Here is a 22,212-nt window from a genome sequence, read left to right as displayed (position 1 = left end):
GTAACCTGGACACAGATAGAATCTCCAAGTTGGGGCATAACAACAGAAACTTCCCAAACTGAACAGTACAGAGAATAAAGACTGGGAAAAGCAGAACAGAATATGCAAGAACTGTGGGCCATCACAAAAGGTTTAATTAACATGTGTAATGGGAATACCAGAAGGAGATGAGAAAGACAGAAAATGATGCAATATTTAAAGCAATACTGACTGAGAATTTCCCCAAACCACAGATCCAGGAAGCTCAAACGCCAAGCAAATAAAAAGAAAAAACCACAAAAAAACCACCCACTGTACCTGGGCATACCATATTCAAACTTCATAATATCAAAGATAAAGAAAAAATCTTGAAAGAAGTCATGCAAGCAAGACAATGAAGTATTTCTGTATTGAGAGAAAAAGCCCACCGACATAGAATTTTGTACCATGCAAAATCATCCTTCCAAAGTGACAGAGAAATAACGGCTCTCTCAGACAAAAACTGAGGAAATTTGTTGCCAGTGGACACGTCTCACGAGACATGTTAAAAGAAGTTCTTCAGAGAGAGGGAAATAGTTGTAGGTCAGAAACTCAGATCTACATAAAGAAAAACAGCGAAGACGAATAAGTGAAGGTAAAATAAAAATGTTTATGATTTTTATTTATTTTATTTTATTTATTTATTTTTTTTTTTTAATTTTTTTTTCAACATTTATTTATTTTTGGGACAGAGAGAGACAGAGCATGAACGGGGGAGGGGCAGAGAGAGAGGGAGACACAGAATCGGAAACAGGCTCCAGGCTCCGAGCCATCAGCCCAGAGCCCGACGCGGGGCTCGAACTCACGGACCGCGAGATCGTGACCTGGCTGAAGTCGGACGCTCAACCGACTGCGCCACCCAGGCGCCCCAAAAATGTTTATGATTTTTAAAAAAAATTTTCTAACACTTCTTTATTTTTTGAGAGACAGAGTGTGAGAGAGAGAGGGGCAGAGAAAGAGGGGAGACACAGATTCCCAAGCAGGCTCGGGGCTCCGAGGTGTCAGCACAGACCCCGACGTGGGGCTGGAACTCACGAACCGACAGATCATGACCTAAGCTGAAGTCGGACACTTAACCCACTGAGCTACTGTATTTTTTTATTCTTAACTGACCTAAATAATTTGCTCAAAATAATAATAGCAATAACGCACTTGATTATATATGCGTGTTCACGTGTGCGCGCGCACACACACACACACACACACATATGTACGTGTATGTGCAAGTAAAATGAATGGCAGCAATGACGCAAGGGACAGGAAAGAAGCCTGGGAACAGTTTGTTACAAGGTGCGTGCACTACCCCTGAAGTGCTAACAGTGTTATCTGAAAGCAGACTTAGGTTTGTTGTGCAGGCATATGGCAAATTCTAGGGCAACCACCAAGAAAAGAAATACAGCTGATATGCTATGAAAGAAGAGGAAATGGAACGATATAAAATCCTCAACTGAAACCACAGAAGTTAGAAAAAGTGTGGAAGATAAAATCGGAACAAAGAACAAGGGCAAGAAACAGCTAATAGTAACAAATATGGTAGATATTAATCCAACTGTATTAATAATCACTGAAAAAGTCAACGGACAAAATATACCAACTAAAAGACAGAGATTGTCAGAGTGGACCAAGCACAAAACCCAACTGCATGTTACCTACACGAAACCCACTTTCAATGCAGATTAAAAGTAAACTAACGGAGACAGATACAGCACGCTACTGAACACTGATCAAAAGAAAGCAGAAGTAGCTATATAAATTCGGACAGAGCCAACTGCAGAGCAAGGAAAGTTATTAAGGATAAACGGGGCATTACATATTGACGAAGGGGTTACTACTCCAAGCAGACAGAATATTCCTGAATGTGTATGTAGGTATGTGCCTAACAGAACAAAATGCATGAGGCAAAAACTGACAGAACTATAAGAATAAACAGATAAACTCTCTCTTATAGTTGGAGACTTTAACAATCCTCTACCAGAAATGGACCAATCCAGCAGGCTAAAAAGTCAGTAAAGAGACATTAAGCTCAACAAGACCATGAATCACCTGGACTTAACTGACATCTGTAGAGGACTTCATCCAACAATAGCAGATTATACATTCTCCTCAACTTCACATGGAAGATTCACTAAGAGACCACATTTTGTGACACAAATCACATCTTAAAAAATTTAGAAGAGGGGCGCCTGGGTGGCGCAGTCGGTTAAGCGTCCGACTTCAGCCAGGTCACGATCTCGCGGTCCGGGAGTTCGAGCCCCGCGTCAGGCTCTGGGCTGATGGCTCGGAGCCTGGAGCCTGTTTCCGATTCTGTGTCTCCCTCTCTCTCTGCCCCTCCCCCGTTCATGCTCTGTCTCTCTCTGTCCCAAAAATAAATAAACGTTGAAAAAAAAAATTAAAAAAAAAAATTTAGAAGAACAGAAATTGTGTGACATTCGCTCAATGGAATAAACTAGAAATCACTGACAGGACAACTGGAGAACCCCCAAAAACTTGGAGGTTACACACCACACTTCTAAATAACACATGGGTCAAAGAAGAACTCTCAAAAGAAATTTAACTCCAAAGAAATTCGAAAACATTTTGAATGAAATGAAAATGAAAACACAACTTATCAAAAATTTGTGGGATGCAGTGAATACAGTACCTATAGGGAATTTTATAGCACTTAATGCCTATATTAGAAAAGAAGAAAGATCTAAAATCAACTATCTAAGCTTCCATTTCAGGAATGTAGAAAAAGAAAAGCAAATCAAATCCAAAGTAAGCAGAAGAAAATAAAATTAAAAATACGAGCAAAAATCAGTGAAATTTAAAACAGAAATCTTTAGAAAAAAATGAACAATATCAAAAGCTAGTTCTTTGAAAAGAGCAATTAAATCAATAAGTCTCTAGCCAGGCTAACTAAAGAGAAGGCACAAATTATTAATATCAGAAAAGAAAGAAATGAGATCACCAAAGATCCCATGAACTTAAATTAAACAGATAATAAAGGAATATTATGAACTCCATACCTGCTAAGTCTGATAACCTAGATAAAATGGACCAATTCCATGAGACACAATCTGCCAAAACACAAGAATAGATGATCCAAGTAAGCCTGTATCTACTAAAAAATTGAATCAGTAATTAATAACCTCCCAAAAGGATTCCTTCCAGAAGGATTTACCGGTGAACTCTTACCAAACCTTCAAAGAAGAAATTCTACCAATTTTCTACAAGCACTTCCAGAAAACAGAAGCAAAGAGAAAGAACTCCTAACTCATTCTGAGACCAGTATTACCCTAATACCAAAGTTAGGCAAAGATAACCCTAGAAAACACAACCAATCAATATACATGAAGACAGAAGCACACAAAAATCCTAAGCAAAATATTAACAAATTGAATCCAACCAACAATGTATAAAAAGAATTATACACCCCAACCAAGTAGGATTTATCTCAGGTGTCAAGGCTGGCTCAATATTCAAAAGTCATGCGAACAATCACATCAACAGGCTAAAAAAGAAAAATCATGTTATCAAGAGCTTCAGAAAAACCATGTGACAAAATTTAGCACTCAGTCATGATCAAAATTCTCAGCAAACTAGGAACAGAGGAACTTCCTCCACTGGATAAAGAACATATGCAAAGAGCTACACTTAACATCATACTTAATGCAAAGCTTTCTTGCTAAGATCAGGTACAAGGAAGGCAAAGATGTCTCTTCTCACCACTAGTTTTCAACATCATACTGGAAGTCTTAGCTAACACTCCAAGACAAGAAAAAAGGGTATACCTATTAGGAAGGAAGAAATAAAACTGGCTTTGTTTGCAGATGACATGATTGTCTATGTAGAAAATCCAAAAAATCAACAAAAAAAACTCCTGGAACTAATAAGTATGTATAGCAAGTTTGCAGGCTACAAGGTTAATACATAAAAGCCAACCGCTTGTCTATATGCCAACAGTAAACAAGTGGAAATTTAAAAATAAAAACACGTTGTTATATTAGTACCATCACAATGAAATACTTAGGTATAAAATAAAATATGTCTATGATCTATATAAGAAAAAGTACCGGGGCGCCTGGTGGCGCAGTAGGTTAAGCGTCCGACTTGAGCCAGGTCACGATCTCGCGGTCCGTGAGTTCGAGCCCCGCGTCGGGCTCTGGGCTGATGGCTCGGAGCCTGGGGCCTGTTTCCGATTCTGTGTCTCCCTCTCTCTCTGCCCCTCCCCCGTTCATGCTCTGTCTCTCTCTGTCCCAAAAATAAATAAACGTTGAAAAAAAAAAAAAGAAAAAGTACCAAACTCTTACGAAAGAATCAAAGAGGACTCAATACCGTCAAAATGTCAGTTCTTCCCAATTTGATCTATGGATTCAATACAATCCTAATAAAAATCCCAGCAAGTGATTTTGTAGATAACAACAACTGATTCTAAAGTTTACACGGAGAAGCAAAACAATATGGATGAGCCAAAACAACACTGAAGGAGAAAAAGAAAGTTGCAGGATCGACACTACTTGATTTCAAGACTTACAGTAATTTTACAGTAATCAACATAGTGTGGTCCTGGCGAAAGACAAACAGACCAATAGAAAGGAACAGAGAGCCCAGAAATAGACCCCTATTAATAGAGTCAACCGGTCTTTGACAAAGTAAAGATCAGAAAGCAAAGGTAATACAATAGAGCAAAGACCATCTTTTCAACAAATGGTGCTGGAAGACCGGACGGGAAAAAAACTGCACCTAGACACAGACCTTGTACCCTTCACAAAAATTAGCTCAGAAGGATCACAGACCTAAATGTAAAACTCAATACTATAAAACTCCTGGAAGATAACGTAGGAGAAAAACCTAGATGACCTTGGTGTTGCAAGGACTTTTTAAGTGTAACACCAAAGGTGTGACCCATTTAAGATAAAAGTAATAATCTGGGCTTCATTAAAAGTAAGAATTTCTGCTCTACTAAAGACAATGTCAAGAGAATAAAAAGACAAGTCACAGACTGTGAGAAAATATTTACAAGAGACATATCTGATAAAGGAGTTACCTAAAATATACAAAAAACTCGTAAGACACAACAATAAAAAAAACAACCAACCCTCTAAATTTAAAAATGGGCCAAAGGCCTGAACAGAAAACCTGAGCAAAGAAGATAAACGGGTGGCAACTAAGCATATGAAAAGGTGCTCAACATTATACATCATTAGGGAATTGCAAATTAAAACAATGAGACACCACTCCACTATCAGCAGAAGTCCAGAACACTGACAATGCCAAAGGCTGACGACAGAAACTCTCATTCATTGCTGGTGGGAAAGCAAACGGACAGAGCCACTGTGCAAGTCAGTTTGGAGGTTTTCTCACAAAACTAAACATATTCTCATCATACAATCCAGCAATTGTGCTGCCTGGTATTTATGCAAATGAACTAAAGAGTTATGTCCACACAAAAACCTGAACGTGGATGTTTATAGCAGTTTTATTCATAATTGTCAAAACCTGAAGCAACCAAGAAGGCCTGTTGGTAGGTAAAGGGGTAACTAAACTGTGGTGCATCCAGATAATGAAATACTACTCAGTTCTAAGAAGAAATGCGATATCAAGCCATCAAAAGACACAGAGGTAACTTCGATGCGTATTACTAAGTAAAAGAAACTATTCTGAAAAGGCTAACTATTGTACAATTCCAAACATGTGACATTCTGGAAAAGGCAAAACTATGAAGACAGTATAAAGATCAGTAGTTGCCAGGGTTTGGGGGAAGGGAGGGATGAACAGGCAAAGCACAGAGGGTTTTGAAGGCAGTAAAACTATCGTGTAGGATATTACAACGGTGGGTAGATGTTGGTGTGTATCTGCCCAACCCCAGAGAACGTAGAATGCCAAGAGTGAGCGCTAATGTAAGCGTGGACTTTGGTGACCACGAGGTGTGTCAGTGTAGGGTAATCAAGTGTAGCGAAGGTCCCGCTGTGGTGTGGTGTGTGTTGGGGTGGGGGAGGGAATTTATGGGAACTCTGTACTTTCTGCCCGGTTTTGCTGTGAACCTAACACTGCTCTAAAAAATTAAGTTCGTTAATCAAAAAAACAAAGGAACAAACTACTACCACGAGAATACGGGTGACCAAAAAAAGAGTATATTCTCCCTCCAGAGAGCTAATACAATTCCCCTTTAAACACCTGCTCATGAGTATATGTGTTTGACCCCCTTTTAAGACTTACTCACATCTCAGTTTTCTTTGACAAAGTTAAGCAGCATTAATGTTAAATGGAAAACATATTGTATTTCTATCCTAAATTACATCCACGCACTAAAAGTAGGGACTTGGATATCTTCAATTAGTGGAGACTAAAGAGCTGTGGAGTTTGTGTGGACATACGCACAAAGGGTTTTTTGTTTGTTTTTCTAGCTCTAAAGATGACAGAGCAAATACCTAAGAGTATTTATTTATGGCCCTATTTTTATCAGAAGCCGTTAAAGATATGTACCAGGTTCTGTAAAGTAAATCAATAATTTCTCTGGAGTTAAGTGGTTCTATTTCAAGAACACCCCGCTCTTTGCTCTGTCTCCTAACAGAAAATAAATCCCAGAAATGCTCTGGGCCTTCCGCTAGGAACTGATTTACATCCAGTGAGGCCCGCCTGCTACTGAAAGAACCAAATCCCCAGCTTCTCCTTGAATACACCAGAGTCCTGAGGCGGCGTAAGAACTTTGGTGGGTTTCATTCCCAAGCTTCTTCAAAGCAAAGCTGGCCTATGATTAAGCCCGAAATATTGGCAACGGGAAATGGGTAGGACGTGTGTGTGTCTGATAAGAAGTAAGGGAGTGTGCGTGTGTGTTGGCGTGGGGGGTCAGAACACGAGGAATGAGAGACTACAATGTGCGGGAGGATAAAAGGGGAAAGAATGTGGGGGAAAACACCACTTCCCAGTTTATTCGATTCCTAATTTAAGACCACGGCACATAATGTTTTTCATTGGACTGCTGAAGGCAATCCAAAGACACTACATCCCACTCTCTCTCTGATTCCGTGTGGCCTTCTCTGTCGTGACCATCCCAGGAACAAGGTTGGGAGGTTCAGGGTGTCCCCACGGGAGGTACCAAGTTCTCATCTGTAACAAAAGAACACAGTCTTCTGGCGGAAAGACGTCAGTGTTGTTAGAGCAGGAGCCGCCGGGCCCTCGGTACTGAGGCACGGATTCGATACCTACTGAAGCCGTAAGCTTCTGGGGACACACGACCACTGAGAATCTGACTCAAGGACTGGGACTTCATCCCTGAGAAACACACGAACCCACGGAACCGGGAGTACAGCCTTGGGAGCCGAGACTCCCCTCGCTGCGTGTCACGGTCTAACATCCTGAGGGACAGCGCGGCATGTCCGGCCCGCCCCTGTTTGTGCCTCCTGCACCACGTGGGCTCCGGGGAAGCCTAGTAATCTTACCCTAATGAGGCCTGTATTTCAAATGTCTGAGCCGATGAAATCTTTCTGTATCTTCCGTATTCTGATCCATCAACCAACACAGACTTCTTTTCTTTTTAACGTTTATTTATTTTGCGAGAAAGACAGCACACGAGTGGGGGAGGGGCAGAGCGAGAGGACGACAGAGAATCCAATCCCAAGCAGGGTCCACACTGTCTGCGCAGAGACCGAACTCATGACGGTGAGATCACGACCTGAGCTGAAATCGAGAGTCAGGCGCCTGACTGAGCCACCCTGGTGTCCCCAACACAGAGTTCTATGATCCATTGGTCACGTTTGTCAAGTTCACGTCTATCCCTGACTTGTAACAACTATCCTTTAGAATTCTGAGAACAGTCTCCCAAACAACAAGGAATACAAAGACGTGAAATAGGATACCAGTCAGTAACTCTGTTCTCTTCTTTTGATAAAAATGCATTTTTATCAAATGCATTTTGGAATGTTACATTTTCCAAAACGTGACAAAACCACTTTTAAAAAAGAGGCACATTTTAGCTTTAAGAAGGAAAAAACAGCATAGAAAAGGTAAACTATTAATACAAATATAAGGAAACAAATCAATATTCTGTATTATCAAATATAGAGAACCACAGAAATAAGAAAAAGCCAAGCAGATTACCTAACTCTATCTAGCGAGGTAAGGATGTAGTTCTCCAAATTAACAGCCCCCTTTTACATACACAAGTTGGTAAGGAGATTTTACTAAATCTTCAATAAAAAACAAAATTGAATTTGAAGTCTCAAATTACGTTGTTACACGAGGGTCGATGACTATGTATGTTCAATGTATGCAAAACACCTCAAGAAAGTACTTAAAAGTCACACAAAGAAGCTCAATCATAAAAACAACTGATAACTGCAGGTTTTTCCTCTACACGTACTCAGCTCAGATCTTCCTAAACTCTTAATCCATGTTTCACTTTCAACCAATATGACACAGAGTATGTTTTTAATTGCGACCCAGGAATTCAAACCCACTTTCAGACAACTCAGACAATTCCCATACTTACGTAAGGACACAAACGTTAAGTGCCAGACACAGGAGATGCTCTGGGAAGAAAATCACCAGGGAAAAAAGATATTTTTTAAGTCTGTTTATACATCTGACTGAAACATCAGCCCCGTGAGACATCTGGGGAAGCATCAGTTTGACTGAGAGCTTAGCACAAATGTAGAACTAAAACGGCTTGAGCATAAAGTTTTTTCTCAGGCAAAAGTACAACCGAAATAACCCGCTTTCAGCCAAGACGGAGCGACAGGGACCAGATTTACCCGAAGCCTGAAAACCTACATGGGGCGGTGGTTCTGAGGCGCTCAGCACGAGGCAGAGGAGGAGCAAGAAAAGCTAAGTGGCTTCCCCAGCTCACCGCCCAGGGTTTCCAGGCAGCAGCACGGGGAAGGGGAGCCCGGGCGGAGCGTGACCGCCTTCCCGTGTGGATGAGACAGGACCCAGGGCTCAGGGAGGCCACACTGGCCGGAATTCACAGGACCGAGTTCCAGAGAAGAGAGACCAGCGGGGACCCACACCTCGACGTTGCAGCTGGCGCCGATCCGCACACAGTTGAGAAAACCATCCAAATCCAGGGAAAAACACTGGGAAGGAAGAGGTGAAACCATTCCCAAGGCTAAGCCAGGGCCAGGAGTAGTCTGTTTCCCATAATGCAGACTAGGAAAACCTCCCAACGAACACGGACCAAACACACGCTCGGGGGCACCTGCCTCCATAGCGGGGCACCATCAGCCCAAAAAGGACATTTTTACGAAAACAAAAAGGCAAACCCCAGACTAGGAGAATATATCCGTAGGGCATAAATCTGAGAAAGGACCTGTACCCAGAATATATACAAAGAACTCTGACAACGATAAAAGATGAGAAACAACCCGCTTACAAAACGGCAAAAGATGGGAAGACACTTCGGCAGATTACACTAGGGTGGTAAATGAGCACCTGGAAGGGCGGTGCACGTCAACAGCCTTTAGGGAAACGCAAACTAACACTACAATGAGGAGCTGCGTGCCCATCAGAACTGCTCAAATTACAAAGACCTACCACACCAAGCGTCAGCCAGAATGTAGAGTTAAGTCAGCTCTCACCCGCAGACAGGAAGAGTTTGGCCGATTCTCAAGAAGGGGAAACATTCACCGACAGGGGACTCAGCTATTCTCTGACTAGGTGTCACCCGGCAGGAAAGAAGGCACAGGTCCACAGCAGGACAACCGAAGTTCACAGCAGCTTCACGTGGAATAGCCTTGAACGGGAAACCACCTAACATCCACCGCAGGGGGAGTGGATCAGCGAACTGGCGTGTGTCCGTATGATGGAATACCATTCAGCTTTAAAAAGGAGTGACTGCCTAACAACCCCTAACAACGTGGGTGAATCTCCTAACCATTATGCTAGAAGAAGTCAAATCAAAAAATGTATACAGTAGATGGTTCCATTATCTAAAATCTAGAAAAAACAGGTTAATCTAGAGTGACAGAAAACAGATCAGCGGCTGGCCTGGGGATAGGGGCAGGTGGAAAGAGTCACAAAGAAATCTTTGCACAGGATGGATATTCCGTTATCTTGCTTTCGCCGACGGTTTCATGTATATGTACGTATGTAAAAACTCACCAGGGGCGCCTGGGTGGCGCAGTCGGTTAAGCATCCGACTTCAACCAGGTCACGATCTCGCGGTCCGGGAGTTCGAGCCCCGCGTCAGGCTCTGGGCTGATGGCTGATGGCTCAGAGCCTGGAGCCTGTTTCTGATTCTGTGTCTCCCTCTCTCTCTCTGCCCCTCCCCCGTTCATGCTCTGTCTCTGTCCCAAAAATAAATAAACGTTGAAAAAAAAAATTAAAAAAAAAAAACAACTCACCAAATTGTACACTTTAAATATGTACCACTTAACTTTACATCAATGATAGGTCAATAAAACTTTTTAAAGAAATTAAAACGAGTATTAAGGGTGGATACACTGAGGTTACTGAAAGAAGTCTTCAGTGACCAAACTCAAGGACTCGTCCCATAAAGCCTTTACCAAATTCCAAAGTTCAAATTCATTCTCCTTGAGCACTTTTTTAAAAACCGGTTTCAGTGCTGTTATATAAATATCCTCCAAACTAGGACATGAGCTCCCTGAGACAGTAACTTAGATGTACACCCTCTACCGCCTGCATAATACACGGGAGTCAGGCGGGCGGACGCTGAGGCCAGGCAAGCACTTAGAAGCAGTTGCTGAAATCTAAGAGAAAGATACTGGCCTGAACTGAGGGCGGAGCGGTGGGGTAAAAAACGTGGAAGGAACAGATCTAAATCTGGAAGCAAAACCAAAAAACCCCACAAAACGACAAATACAGAACGCAACACGGTGAGTAGAGGTAGAAGGTGAGGGAGGCAGAGTCCGGAATGAGGCAGTTTGCGGCTGGGACGCCTGCACGACGGAAGCACGGACTAAAAGAGGGACAACGGACAGGAGAGAAAGAGAGGACTGCAGACACTCCTGTGATGCGTACCGACCACCAACTGTATGTGCCCCGTGCTCGTTCTAGGCACTGAGGAGCGGACACCGAGATAAAGTTCCAGACACCACACACCTATGCTCTACGGAGAGTCCAAAAGTTTTTCCCAAAACCAGATGGACACTGGCACAGCCAGACTAGCTACATTTTAATCTTTATTTAGCCAGTTTCTTTCCACAGGCAGCACTCCCAGAGTTTGCTGGAACATCCACCTGGACTCCATGGAACCCTGACTGTAGAAAGGGAGCAAAAAGACCGGCACACACGTCCTGAGGACTTAGAATCTGCACACATTTCCAAGAACTTTAAAAGACAAGCCCCCCCTCCCTAATTCCCACGGGCCAAATGACCCAAACAGCTATTTAAAATCACCCGTTGGGACACCGGGGTGGGCCAGTCGGTTAAGTGTCCGACTTCAGCTCAGGTCATGATCTCACGGTTGTTGAATTCAAGCCCCAAGTTGGGCTCTGTGCTGACAGCTCAGAGCCTGGAGCCTGCGTTGGATTCTGTGTGTGCGTGTGTGTGTGTGTGTGTGTGTGTGTGTGTGTGTGTGTGTGTGTCTACCCCTCCCCCACTTGTGCGGGCTCTCCATGTCTCTCCCTCTCTCGGAAATAATAAATGAATAAACTTTAAAAAATTATAAAAACTAAATAAAAAATAAAATCACTTGTTGCCACGTGAATTTCAATGCTGCCATCTTATGTTAAAATATGGAACTACACAACGTTAAAAAGCCATACCTTTGTTCAACGGCAAAATCTGAAAATATCAAGATTTGAGAGTCAGTGAAAAAGTAGACAAAGTTAGTAAGTTTAATGATAGTAACAAATATTGACAGCAGTCAATTTCAGCGTCTGAGATTATCCATGATGAAATGAAAGCTCTCATGAGGCTAAGCAATTACAGTCCAGAATATAAACCTTATTTTAAAAAAGAAGTGACTTATTGAATTACCCCGATCTAAATAGATAAAAATATATCAACAGAGATAATGGGGAATGGGTACAGTAGAATAAAATCCATATAGTCTCATCCCTTTAGTAAATCCAGTCTTTTTTTTTTTTAATTTTTTAATGTTTGAGAGAGAGAGAGAGAGAGAAAGAGAACAGGGGAAGGGCAGAGAGAAAGAGAGACACAGAATCTGAAACAGGCTCCAGGCGGTGAGCTGTCAGCACAGAGCCTGATATGGGGCTCGAACTCACCAACCATGACATCATGACCTGAGCCAACAGAGGATGCCTAATTGAGTCACCCAGGCACCCCTCTGCAATCTGCTTTTCTAATCACAGCTGCTTAAAAGGCAAAAGCTGCTTAAATTTGCTTAAATAGTGAATGTACTGGTTTTAACTTTAATCCCATCACTGTGGTGATGGTTCAAGGAGGAAAATAAAAATCAAGATCCAGGGGCGCCTGGGTGGCGCAGTCGGTTGAGCGTCCGACTTCAGCCAGGTCACGATCTCGCGGTCCGTGAGTTCGAGCCCTGAGTCAGGCTCTGGGCTGATGGCTCGGAGCCTGGAGCCTGTTTCCGATTCTGTGTCTCCCTTTCTCTCTGCCCCTCCCCCGTTCATTCTCTGTCTCTCTCTGTCCCAAAAATAAATAAACATTGAAAAAAAAATTAAAAAAAAAAAAATCAAGATCCTAATAAGAGTAAAGGACCCTGAGCTTGAAGGGCAGCTATACGCAGCCAAAATGTGGACCCTCGCCAATTAACATTGTTTGTAATCTCCAGTTTTTCTGTGAAGTAAAACCAGGCTCCTAAAATTACGTTGAAGAAGTATTCATAAACTCAGAAGCCGATCTCTGATTGACCATGAACATAAAGAGGGAACAGCCTGCCTACGCAGTAGTACACGGAACGCAAACGTAGCCTGGGGGCTCCACCATGAAGTGAGAGACATCTCCCTCAGACAACAGGATGACAAAATACTGCTCATAAACATACACACAGACTCCAAACACAAATACAAAAAAGATTTTAAGAGTCGCAAAGAAAAAAGGTTAATGTTCTGATAGAATGGGTCAGAAAAATCTATTGAAGTCTTATCCTACCACTGTGTGTGTCATATTAATGTTGAGGGAGGCTGTGTATGTGGAGGGGAAGGTAGTTGGGAACTCTAGAATTCCCACTCCAAACTGGTGTGAACTTAAAACTGCTCTAAGACACAAAATCTATTAATTTTTTAAAACGCTATCGTTCTCTTTGCTGAGCATATGTTGGTTTTCTTTGGAAGTATTCTTAAATGTACCACTGCTCCTAAAATCCTATCAATCTGTTTTGGACAGAAATATGATAGAAGTCTCTAAATATACCTTCTTCCCTCTATTTAAGAAGATTTAATTTTTTTTTAGCTGTTTTTTAAAATTTTTATTTAAAAGATTTTTTTTTTAATTTACATCCAAGTTAGTGAGCATATAGTGCAATGATTTCAGGATTCGATTCCAGTGATTCATCCCCTACATGTAACACCTAGCGCTCATCTCAGCAAGCTCCTCCTTAATGTCCTTTGCCCACTTAGCCCATCCCTGAATGTCTCAGCTCCTCCTTAATGTCCCTTGCCCACTTAGCCCATCCCCCCCACCCACAACCCCTCCAGCAACCCTCAGCTGGTTCTCTATATTTAAGAGTCTCTTATGTTTTGTCTCCCTCCCTGTTTTTATATTATTTTTATTTCCCTTCCCTTATGTTTATCTGTTTTGTATCTTAAATTCCATATATGAGTGAAGTCATATATTTGTTTTACTCTAATTTCACTTAGCATAATACACTCTACATTGTTGCAAACAGCAGAATTTCATTCTTTTTGATTGTCGAGTAATACTCCATCACACACACACACACACACACACACACACACACACACTACATCTTCTTCATTCATTCATCCATCGATGGACATTTGGGCTCTTTCCATACTTTGGCTATTGTCGATAGTGCCGCTATAAACATGGGGGTGCATGTGCCCCTTCGAAACAGCACTCCTGTACCCTTTGCATAAATACCCAGTAGTGCAATTGCTGGGTCATAGGGTAGTTCTATTTTTAATTTTTTGAGGAACCTTCATACTGTTTACCAGAGTGGCTGCCCCAGTTGGTATTCGCACAAACAGCACAAAAGAGATCCTCTTTCTCCGCATCCTCGCCAACATCTCTTGTTGCCTGAGTTGTTAACGTTAGCCATTGTCAGGTGTGAGGTGGTATCTCATTGTGGTTTGAATTTGTTTTTCCCTGATGATGAGTGACGTTGAGCATTTTTCATGGGTCTGCATGCCATCTGGATGTCTTCTTTAGAAAAGTGTCTCTTCATGTTTTTTGCCCATTTCTTCACTGGATTATTTGGTTTTTGGGTGCTGAGTTTGATAAGTTCTTTATAGATTTTGGATACTGACCCTTTATCTGGTATGTCATTTGCAAATATCTTCTCCCATTCCATCGGTTGCCTTCTAGTTTTGCTGATTGTTTCCTTTGCTGTGCTGAAGCTTTTTATTTTGATGAAGTCTCAATAGTTCATTTTTTGCTTTTGTTTCCCTTGCCTCTGGAGGCATGTTGAGTAAGAAATTGCTGCGGCTGAGGTCAAAGAGGTTGTTGCCTGCTTTCTCCTCTAGGGTTTTGATGGTTTCCTGTCTTACATTTAGGTCTTTCATCCATTTTGAGTTTATTTTTGTGGTGTAAGAAAAGTGGTCTAGTTTCATTCTTCTACATGTTGCTGTCCATTTCTCCCAGCACCATTTGCTAAAGAGACTTTTTTCCATTGGATACTCTTTCCTGCTTTGTCAAAGATGAGTTGGCCATACATTTGTGGGTCCAATTCTGGGTTCTCTATTCTATTCCATTGGTCTATGTGTCTGTTTTATGCCAGTACCATACTGTTTTGATGATTACAGTGTTGTAGTAGAGGCTAAAGTCTGGGATTGTGATGCCTCCTGCTTTGGTTTTCTTTTTCAATATTACTTTGGCTATTTGGGGTCTTTTGTGGTTCCATACAAATTTTAGGATTGTTTGTCTGGCTTTAAGAATGCTGGTGCAATTTTGATTGGGATTGCATTGAATGTGTAGATTGTTTTGGGTAGTATTGACATTCTAACAATATTTATTCTTCCAATCCATGAGCATGGAATGTTTTTCCATTTCTTTGTGTCTTCTTCAATTCCTTCATAAGTTTTCTATAGTTTTCAACATATAGATCTTTTACATCTATGATTAGGGTTAGTCCTAGGTATTTAATGGTTTTTGGTGCAATTGTAAACAAGATCAATTCCTTGATTTCACTTTCTGCTGCTTCACTATTGATGTATAGAAATGCAACTGATTTCTGTGCATTGATTTTATATCCTGTGACTTTGCTGAATTCATGGATTAGTTCTAGCAGTTTTTTGGTGGAATCTTTTGGGTTTTCCAAATAGAGAATCACGTCATCTGTGAAGGGTGAAAGTTTGACTTCCTCCTTACTGATTTGGATACCTTTTATTCTTTTGTGTTGTCTGATTGCTGAGGCTAGGACTTCCAATAGTCTGTTGAGTTAACAGTGGTTAGAGTGGACATCCCTGTCCTGACCTTAGAGGGAAGGCTCTCAGTTTTACCCCATTGAGGATATATCAGCAGTGCATCTTTCGTTGAGGTACGATCCTTCTATCCCTACTTTCCTGAGGGTTTTTATGAAGAAAGGATGCTGTATTTTTTCAAGTGCTTTCTCTGCATCTATTGAGAGGATCATGTGGTTCTTGTCCTTTCTTTTATTGATGTGATGAATCACATTGGTTGTTTTGCGGATATTGAACCAGCCCTGCATCCCAGGTATAAATCCTACTTGATCGTGGTGAATAATTCTTTTAAGGCATCATGGGATCCGATTGGCTAGTATCTTGCTGAGGACTTTTGCATCCATGTTCATCAGACAAACTGGTCTATAATTCTCCTTTTTAGTGGGGTCTTTGTCTGGTTTTGGAATCAAGGTAATTTTGGCAAGACAATTTAATCTTGATTCAGCTACGTAAATACTTTTTAAAACTCTGATCAGTCTTTTAGTATAGAGATAACCGGTTCCTGAAAAGCACCTGCCAGTTTCTTCACAATTACTGCTGTCTCTCCTTCCTCAGATAGAAAAGGAGGCAGTGGCCAACATGATCAGCTGTCATACAAGCTCAAACTCTCCTTCCTTTGACTGTTTATACTGTTTCACAATCTCACATGAACAGTTACACCATTAACCCGTGAATTTGATACACATTTCTATTTTTTCTAGATTGTAAGTCACAAGTGCAATGAGTCTGTCTTACTCATCATTGTTTGCTGGTCCTGAAACACTGCCTGACATGTATCATAGGTGTTTTAATTCACAAATAATTCACAACTCCACAAATAAAGGAGTAATCATCCAAAAGAGGGTAAGAATTCCTTCATCTTGCTGATGGAAACATCATATTATACGAAGTGCTTTGAAGACATTATCTCATTTCATTATCACAACAACCCTGTCAGTCAGCAGACACAGCCCCCTTTCAGAAGTGAGGAATCTGCAACATCAATAAAGCAGAATCAGGACTCACACGAAATCCAAGTACCTGCCTACAGCATCACACTGCCTCTGTATTACCGCACCTGATCCCAGGAGCCATGCACGACAATTAGCCTCGTTAGCTTCTGAGTACAGAGTTGGCTACTACCTAACGTAATGATTCCTCAATTAGTTCCATTTTTCCGTCTGTATTTCATCTGTGGGTAAGATAAACAAATTGTAAGAAAATAAGCTAAAAACTGGAATTTCACTTTAAGATAAAAACAAAACAAGGAAAACCTCCCAGCAGGTCATCTGGATCACTGTAAACAGGGCAACCTCAACTTGGAACACTTTGTCTACAGATCACATCCAGGAACCAGCGCATGTCAGAGATTGCCTACATGGCTACAGTTTCAATACTCTTTAACAACTCCCGAGAGTCAAACTTCATGACTCCCTAGAAATTCCATTCTGGGCATATACCCGAGCCAAATGAAAACGGGACCACACAAAAGTCTGTATGCAAATGCTCACGGACGCATTACGCACGAGAGCAAAAATGTGGATAGGACCCAGATATCAATTAATGAACAAAATATGGTATATTCATACGACAGAATACTATTCAGCCATAAAAAGAACGAAATACTGACACATGCTACAACACGGATGAATCTGAGAACGTTACGCTAAGTCAAAGAAGCCAGTCACAAAGAACCACATATTACATGATTCCACTTATATGAAATGTCCAGAAAACCCGAATCCATAGAGAAAGAAAGTAGATTAGGGGCTGCCTGCTGCTCAGAGCGTTTGGGTAAATGGGGAGAGACTGCTAATGGGCATATGGTTTCTCTCTCAGGTAGTGAAAATGATCTAAAATTAAACAGTGGTGATGGCTGCACAACTCTTGAATATACTAAAAGCCACAGAACTGCACAATGTAAATGGATGAACTACATGATATAGAAACTATTTCTCAAACCTGTTTTTAAAAAGTAACTCTGGGGGCGCCTGGGTGGCGCAGTCGGTTAGGCGTCCGACTTCAGCCAGGTCACGATCTCGCGGTCCGGGAGTTCGAGCCCCACGTCGGGCTCTGGGCTGATGGCTCGGAGCCTGGAGCCTGTTTCCGATTCTGTGTCTCCCTCTCTCTCTGCCCCTCCCCCGTTCATGCTCTCTCTCTCTCTCTGTCCCAAAAGTAAATAAACGTTGAAGAAACAAAAAAAAAAAAAAAATTAAAAAAAAAATAACTCTGGCAGGTGATTGTGATAGTAGGGACGGCTATGAGGAAGGGAACGTTGGGAAGTCTCTTTAGCTTCCGCTCAATCTTGCTGTGAACCAAAATGGGCTCTAAAAAACAAAACTATTTAAATTTTTTTTTTTCAACGTTTATTTATTTTTGGGACAGAGAGAGACAGAGCATGAACGGGGGAGGGGCAGAGAGAGAGGGAGACACAGAATCGGAAACAGGCTCCAGGCTCTGAGCCATCAGCCCAGAGCCTGACGCGGGGCTCGAACTCACGGACCGTGAGATCGTGACCTGGCTGAAGTCGGACGCTTAACCGACTGCGCCACCCAGGCGCCCCAAAACAAAACTATTTAAACAAATACCGGCTGGTCCTGCCTATAGTAATCCATATCATCTCATGGAACTGCAAGAGCCCTGATTTTTTGTTTTGACTCCTCAATTATTTTAGTGTATTTTATCAAAGCAGGGAGGCAAACTGATAATTAAAACACATTTCAAGCAATTACATGTCATAAGCATTTTGGAGTCATCCTGTCAAAATTTCTAAGGAAAGATTCCATTTTTCTGAGTTGCTAAATTCATTAAAAATTATTTCCACTTTTACCAAAAGACGATTTCATTCTTTCCCCCTCCTTTTTCCAACAGGCTTCTTTCAGTTAGCATAATATCTTAGAAGCCATTCATTTTGCTGCATCTGTCAGTAATTCATTCCTTTTCATTGCTGAGTAGTATTCCATCACACGGACATAAGACCTGCATTTACTCATTTATCAGCTGGTGGACAAAGGAATTGTTTACAGTTTTTACCTACTATGAAAAATACTGCAAAAAACAGTCACATAAAAGTCTGTGCAGACATGTATTTTCATTTCTATTGGGTACTTTTGGACTAAATTTGCTAAATCATGGTAGATTTATGTTTAACTTTTTAAGAAGCCGCCAAACTTTTCCCAAGTGGCTGTATTAAATTTTACATTCCCACCCGCAATGTGTAAAGCTTCTAGTTCCTACACATCTTGCCAACATTTAGGACAGTCTTTTTTCTTTTTAACTTAAATTTTAGCCAGTGAGTATGAAAAACACCCAGGCTTCCCCTCCTGTGTTTCTCCTCTACTCTCACACTACATACTCCTACCACTTCTGCTACCAAACATGTGGGGCTTTTTCCCCACACCCAGCGATTCTGTGATAGCAGCCGGGTATCCTACAATTTAACTCAACTCTGACACCGTGTACCTGGAGCCAGTGTCAGATTCCACTCAGGACTCGGTCCCATGAGACTGCTCCTCCCTCCCCTTCCAGACACCAACTGCAAGTATGAGTGTTAGTCCCAGGGTACACACAGCTTCTATCCAACTGGGCTACAAATCAAAGGATTTGTAGGTTTATTAACTTGCCAGAGCAGCTCACAAAACTCAGGAAAACACATTACCAGTTTATTACAAAAGGATACGATAAAGGATACAGGTGAATGTCCACATGGAAGCAATGGGTAGGGCCAGGTTTGTGGGATGGGGCATGGAGCTTCCACACCCTCTTGAGGCATGGACTACATAATAGTTCACTCTCTCGGCACATCTACTTGTTCATCAACCCAGGAGCTCCCGAAACCACAAACGTTTTTTTGGATTTTTATGACATCTTCATCGCACAAGCATGATTTATCATTAACTCCATTTCCAATCCTCCTTCCTTCTCAAGAGAATGGGGCTCAGGGCTGAAAATTGCAAGCTTCTACTTACGCAAGGCTTGGTCTTTCAACGCTCATCCTGGAGCTGTCCAGGGTGCCACCCAAAGTTGCCTCATTAGAACAAAAGATACGCCTATCACCCAGGAAATTCCATGGGTTTCAGGAGCCCTATGTCAAGAACTTGGGGAAGAGACCTATATATATATATATATATATATACACATATGTATATATATGTGTATGTGTATGTATATATATATGTGTATTTTCAATATATTTTCAATACATTTCAATACATATATTTTCAATATATATATATGTATTTTCAAATAATTTCAAAACCAGTTTGGGAATATACTGGTGGTATTTCACTGTGGTTTTAACATCTAATGATGTTAAAAGCATCTTTTCTTGTACTTATTTGCCATCCACATATCTTCTTAACTGTCCATTCAAATCTAATGCTCTTTTTAAAAATTAGTTTGTCTCCTTATTGGGAGGTAACATCTCTATGTATTCTGGATTCAAATCCTTAAACATATATGTATATTTTGCAAATATTTTCTCCAAGTCTATAGCTTATCTTCTCATTTTGCAAATAGTATTTTTAGAAGCATAAACATTAAAAAAAATTTTTTTTAATGTTTATTTTTGAGACAGAGAGAGACAGAACATGAGCTGGGGAGGGGCAGAGAGAGGGAGACACAGAATCCGAAGCAGGCTCCAGGCTCTGAGCTATCAGCACACAGCCCGACGCAGGGCTTGAACTCGTCAACCGTGAGATCATGACCTGAGCCGAAGTCAGATGCTCAACCAACTGAGGCACCCAGGCACCTCAAGAAGCACAAAAATTTTTAATTTTGAGGAGGTCCATTTTATCAATTTTGCTGTAGATTGAGCTTTCGGGCTTTTTAGCTATGAAATATTGACCTAATCCAAGATCACAAAGATTCACTTCCATGTTTTCTTCTAGGAGTTTCACAGTTTTATCTCTTGTATAGTGTGAAGTAAGGGCCTAAGTGTCATTTTAAACACATGGTTATCCAACTGTTCCAGCACCAACTGCTGAAGACTATCCTTTTTTCCAATGCATGACCTTGGCATCTTTGTTGCAAATTGACCATATGAGAGTTTATTTATGAGTTTATTTATTAACTTGATTCTATTCCATTGGTCTTTTTGTCTATGGCTACAGATTTATAGTAAGTTTTGAAGTGAAATATTTTTAAGTTTTTATTGTTGTTTTTTCTTTCAAAATTGTTTTAGCTCCTTAAGCTTCTTTGCATTTCTGTATAAATTTTAGAATAAGCCCCTCAATTTCTACAAAGAGACCTACGGACTGTGATAGGGATTGCATTCAGTCTACAAATGATCAATCTATCTTCCAATCCATAAAGATAGTATATCTCTTCATTTATCTGGGTCATCTTTAATTCACTCTGTAATGTAATATTCATTTTGAAACATGAAGATAAACTTAACCTTAAAATCTGGCATCAAATTATAATAGCAAATCTTACAAAAAGTTATTCAAGAATCTTTCTGACACAATTTCAAGTTTCCCAAAACACGTTCAACAATGAGACAGAAACAATGAACAAATAGAAAAGATCCGTTATCTTATGAAGTCTATGGGTTATAAACCACTCATAAAACTAAGTAGGAAAAAGTTCATGCTTACCTCAAAGATAGAACCTGCCTTGACTATTTTGCCCCACAAAAATCATTTGGTAGCAGAAACTAAATACTCAATTGAGTTTTCTCCCTAACTCCCATCAAACCCAAGAAAACTTCATGAACTGGAGCTACACACACACACACACACACACACACACACACACATTCTCTCTCTACATGTATATATGAAAAACTTAATATTGCAAACACAAATACACAATCTTCCATCTTTCTGTCTCCATCTTTATAGCATTTTTGTCTCTAATTATGAATGCATAAGCTTTCATGGAAACATATTTGTCAAATAAAATGGGGTTTAGACTCTATCAGGTTTAAATTATGAGAAGTTTTTAAAAAAAAACTTGAAAAGTATGATTAACAAAAGATTTTCCATGAGAGAGTCTTACTCAAAAACATTTTGCAATTCCTACCACAAGCCATGTACAATTAATTACACTATTTCATAACAGCAAAAAATAGAAACTACCCAATGTCCACTGACAAAAGAGAGCATAAACTGTGGTATTTAGTTACTGAATATCACATATCATTGAATCTTGTACTATAGTAAAAATGTTTATTTTTTTTAAGTTTATTTATTTTGAGAGAGAGAAAGAGAGAGAGAGAGAGAGAGAGAACGCATACACACACGCAAGGGAGAAAGAGGATCCCAAGCAGGCTTTGTGCTGTCACTGCAGAGCCTGATGTGGGGCTCGAACCCACAAACCATGAGATCATGACCTGAGCAGAAATCAAAAGTCAGATGCTTAACCGACGGAGTCACCTAGGCGCCACATAAAATTGTTTATTTTCTGACTTTATAGTATAAGTAACAATATGATGAACACTATAAATGTAATGCTGGGGGGCGGGGGGCGGGGAAGTCCCAGAAGACAACAGGTATATGACTCTAAGCAAAACCAAACATTGTTTGCACACATACATTTACAATAAAAACTACTTTTAAAGAGGCAAAGCGTTGATATACAGCAAATTCAGAACAGTGGTTATAGGGGACATGGAGTAGAGGGAACACAAGGAGGCAGGAAAAGGGAAGCACTGCAAATGCGAATTATTAGTAACGTTCTAGATCTTGGGTTGAACAAAGGGTGTATATAT

At 40.8% G+C, this 22,212-nt stretch overlaps 1 protein-coding gene across 2 annotated transcripts in view; it reads right to left on the bottom strand.

Annotated features, from left to right (window-relative positions):
* MINPP1 (multiple inositol-polyphosphate phosphatase 1) overlaps nt 1–22,212 on the bottom strand; it is a 50,708-nt gene that overhangs the window by 11,469 nt on the left and 17,027 nt on the right. The window lies entirely within an intron of this gene.

Source organism: Herpailurus yagouaroundi, unplaced genomic scaffold (genome assembly GCF_014898765.1).
Source record: "Herpailurus yagouaroundi ecotype Mexico unplaced genomic scaffold, PumYag 211, whole genome shotgun sequence".
NCBI classification, from domain to species: domain Eukaryota; kingdom Metazoa; phylum Chordata; class Mammalia; order Carnivora; family Felidae; genus Herpailurus; species Herpailurus yagouaroundi.
This window is presented reverse-complemented; position numbering and strand designations above follow the sequence as displayed.